Genomic DNA, 4348 nt, shown 5'->3' with positions numbered 1-4348 from the left:
GAGGGGATGGGTTCTCCGACACTTGTTCCTTGCAACACTTGGATCCCAGTGATGCAGGTGGCTGTGATTCAGCCAGTGGTGGCTTATCAACCCGGGCGTGCAGAGGAGATAAGCGCTGTCAGAAAGCATCTGTCACCCACTAGTACCTGTCCCTTGCCACGGGCTAAACCATACGTGCAGACTGTATGGAACTGCAGGGGTTAAAATCTACATTGTGAAACGTGCAAAAACTTCACATCTCTGACTTCTGATTAATCATGCCTAAACAATTTAATGAAGGTAGTTGCAAATTTGCTTCCCTGAGGCCATGTACTGGAGCCCAACTCAGGAGTGAGGAACTCTCCCAGTTACAGGAATGCATTTGCATTCATCTTCCTTGTGGTTACCCCGAAACAATCATTTTTCCTTGTCTCTGGCCATGTCTGAAACCGCACTGTGTGCTCAACAGTAAGACACACACAGAGCGAGGTTCAGATCAGAGATAATCCTTACTCAGTTCTTAAGTAGGTGCTTTCCCAACACTTCTTTCCCTTGGAATCTACTCCAGTTGGCATGAATTTAAGCACTGTTTGTGTGCTTTTTCTTCCAGACTGAAGTCTATTGCACCAGAAAGTATGGCCACAGACATACTTCTTATAGGAAATACCCCAAGGAAGATGCACAAAGATGAATCTCCTGATTTATGCAAAGCAGTGACAGCAGCTGCATGGCTCTAATTTGGTGAAAGAGAAGCCAGGAGAGAGGGAGGCTATTGGCTTCTCCACCTGAAAAGTCAGAGGAGTCACATGCTGGTTACACCTCAAAGCTCCTCATGGGTGATTTTGACTATTTTCTTTTTCTTTTTCACATTTGCAAACTGCTTTGAACAGTACTTCTTATTTTTGGTACTGCAAGGGCTATGGTGGAGGCTGCAGCTTCTGAGGATATGAAGATTCACAGAACAAAGCCTTTGCTGGGATCACAGACACACTGAGGCCCTTGACCACCATGTACAAGGCAAAGACTGCTTCTTCTGCTGTGCCCACAGCCGGGCAGCTGCATCATCCCCTTTCTGTGGTGGGACAGGCTGCCAGCTGGCACTGCTGGGCTGCCAAGCAGGGCTCGCGTCTCCGTCCATCTGCGACACATCCGTGGCCACAGGAAAGAGGTGGAAGTCCCCATCATAGCACAAGAGAGCACTGGGCTGTTCCAAGGAAGAGCCTGTGAGACCAAGGGGAGGACAGGGACAAGCAAGGCCAGATGCCCTCAGGATGGTCATTAAGAGCATCCAGCAGCATCTCATCCTGCCGAGTTGGGAATTCTAGTATGCAAAAAAGGAACTAAAGCATCCAGGGGCAGCAGGGACCCCAAGGTGCTCTATGACAGCAGGAGCCCTATCCCATGGATGGGCTCAGTCCCTCCCAGTCCTCCACCTCCATCCACTTCTCTGCTGACTCTGTGTAAGCTTTCCTCCAGCCTGGTTCCTTGTTCATGAACAAGTCTCGTAGAATCCTGATGTCACATTTTTCTAGGGATTACCACCCCCATGTCCCACATTTTAAAGGAAGAGCTCGTCCTCTGGCAGAGCCTTTCATCTCCCACTCATACATTTAACACAGTCAAAACAAGTGATATTCAAGGATCCTATTATCTGCTGGTGAGAGGAAGCTGGCTTCATGCCAGTTCCTTGGGAAGAGATGCCAGCACTTTGCAACTCCTGCTAACCAGCCGCAACCAGGAGCCCTGTCAGCAAAGTGGCCCCGTACCTGGCTGCTTACCTATGGAAGCTCAAGGCAGCTAGCTCACTTCTAAAAAAGGACTAATTAAACCTCATTTATAAAAGCCTATATGGGACCACTATGTTAATTAAAGACAATTTAAATGGCCTTATTTAGTAGCATTTGGGAGTAAATTAAACTGAATTAAGGCCCCTTTAATTCTGGATGAGAATTTAATGCAGAATTTTAATGTTCTACTTTAGATTTAGTTAATTCAATTTAATTTTCTTAAGAATCCTGTATAGACAAACACTGAGCAATGAGGTACCTACTAAGGTACCTGCTCCAAGCTGAGCTCATTCTTCAGCTTCTCTGGGAGCTGATAGGGCTGGGGCTGGCTGCCTTGGGATCTATATGTTTCTGACAGCTTTGGTGTCCTAAATGCCTTGCTCATCTGTGGAGTGACCGGATGGCCCATCTCACTGCACTCACCTACATGTGCTTCTGGTGATGAACTGAATTCTCCTATCACCTGCAGCTCAGGCATTCAACAGGCTCGCAGAGCTGCCTCTGGATTTTCTTTTACAGTGAGCAGTATAATTTATAACAGAGGACTCAGAACATTCTGGAATTAAAGGAAAAGCAAATAATGATTTATGCCCTTTCTTTTGAAAAGGGTCACCATGCCTCGTGAGGAAAGCTGAGCAGTAATGCTGGAAGCAAAGCTGAGCAACATCCCTTTATGGTAGTTTGCTTTAAAAGTGCAGCCACTCAGGTTCATGGAGATGCTACCTGAGAGACCATCTGCTGCTCTGGCTGGCCTTGATAAAGAAGTCTCTGATGGCAGCACCATTGTGGGTTGCTGGAGTGAAAGCCCACCAGCTGAGCAAAGCCTTGGTTTGGACACATGCCCAGTGGAGGCACTGGGGAAAGGTTACCCCCACTCGTATGTTGGGCAAGATCTCCTGGCCTCCAGACCCTAGTGCTGTGTGCTGTAGTGATTCCAGAGGAGAAATGGGGCTTAGGTCTTTTCAGCAAAAAGGAATATGTAGCAAGGGAGGACTAGAGGAGAAGCTTATCAAGAATGTGCAGAACTCACGTTTGGAGCCTGTATACCTGCAGTCCTTGTCACATTGCTTGAGGTCCTCCCAGTGCTGCCTTCACCCATGAGTATGGGATTCCTACACAGCTGCAGACAAGTAGATGGATTTTTCTCTGAAACATTCTAATTTAAACTTATTCCATGGCTTTTAAGGAGATCCTCATAAGCAGTCTGCAGAGTAACTACTCTCTGAGTAGCCCAAGGGCTCCTTGCCAAGCAGGCAGGTTTCTGAGCTCTGGAGGAGAGCGCATGCTTTCAAGGGACCATACCAAGGAAATTTATTTGGCTGTCACTGTGTGCCTGACTAGACATGGCCTTAGGTACTCCTCCAAGTAAGCAGCCTTGATCTCTACCTTTGGTCTTAGTGATTGATGGCATTAAGTTATAGGACGAGCTTATTTCCTCAATGACAGATGGATTGGGCACACCCTGACAATTTTTTTCTCATGCGCTTTTGTCAAGGAAAAGAGCCAGGCTTTGAGGGGCTTTTGGACTATAAATCTGTTATTGTTGAGGGCTGAAGTGACAGAAGCAGCAGAAGCCTCACCATCACCTTGCCTGTCTCCAGGGCTGTGCAGGGTCTCAGCTGAGCCTAGGAAAGCAGCTCCTCCACATCCCTGTGCCAAAGCCAGGGGGAAACAGTCCCACTGTCCCTGCCCAGGATGCATCAGAGATTCAATATCTGATGATTCCTCCCCTCTGTGATCACCTCGCCCCAGCATCATGTCTAGCAGCAGTACCCAGAGCATCCACACTCCACCAGCACCCTCTCTGTTCTGAAGCAGCACCCCTGGCTCACCAGGCAACCTCAGGTTTCCAGCAGCTAGGTCAAGAGCAGAGAGAAGCAACAAATTCAAGTAATAAATAATGCTGAGGAAAACCAAGCAATTGCGCAAGTGCTTGTGACAGCAGCATTTACTGTTTTGCTAAGCTCTTCCCAGATGTGGCGTCTCTGCCAGAAAATGTCAGTGGTCCCCTTATCCAGAAATATCCCAGTATCTCAGCCCCGGTTTAGTTTGGATGCAGTGTCTGCAGCTCTGGATTTGCTGTTCTCTGACATGCCTGGGAGCAGTCACTACTTCAGAACTAAAAGAATAATAGAAGTTGAACAAACACTTCATGGTATTAACATAAGATATTTAAATAGACAGTCAAAGACTATTTTATCCCACCCAGAGCAATGTGAAGAGCAGAAGATTTATGCCTATTGCTAAGCAAATACCTCCTAAGAAGTCACATCCATCTGGGAAGTGGTTTTTGTTCTAAGGAACTGAAGGCAGACCAGGAGTGTCTACTCTGGGCACCCAGGAAGTCAGGGAAGGACGTGGCAGCCCCGCTGAAGTCCCAAACCCAGTGGTTAATTCCTGGACAACTTTGGGACCTTCTCTGCTGAGTGGGCTCATCGTGAATCTCTCGGGACACAGGCTGGGTTTCCCCAACGCTTTTGTTAGGAATGAGAGGTCCTGGCTCTGATCGCACATTGCCTGTCAGGAAATTCATTTCCTCCTTCTCCGGGCCGGGCCGGCGGGGTCAGCGCGGACCCCAGACA

The sequence above is a fragment of the Corvus brachyrhynchos genome, unplaced genomic scaffold, assembly GCF_000691975.1.
Source record: "Corvus brachyrhynchos isolate BGI_N302 unplaced genomic scaffold, ASM69197v1 scaffold65, whole genome shotgun sequence".
NCBI lineage: Eukaryota > Metazoa > Chordata > Aves > Passeriformes > Corvidae > Corvus > Corvus brachyrhynchos.
Note: the sequence above shows the minus strand (reverse complement) of the source record.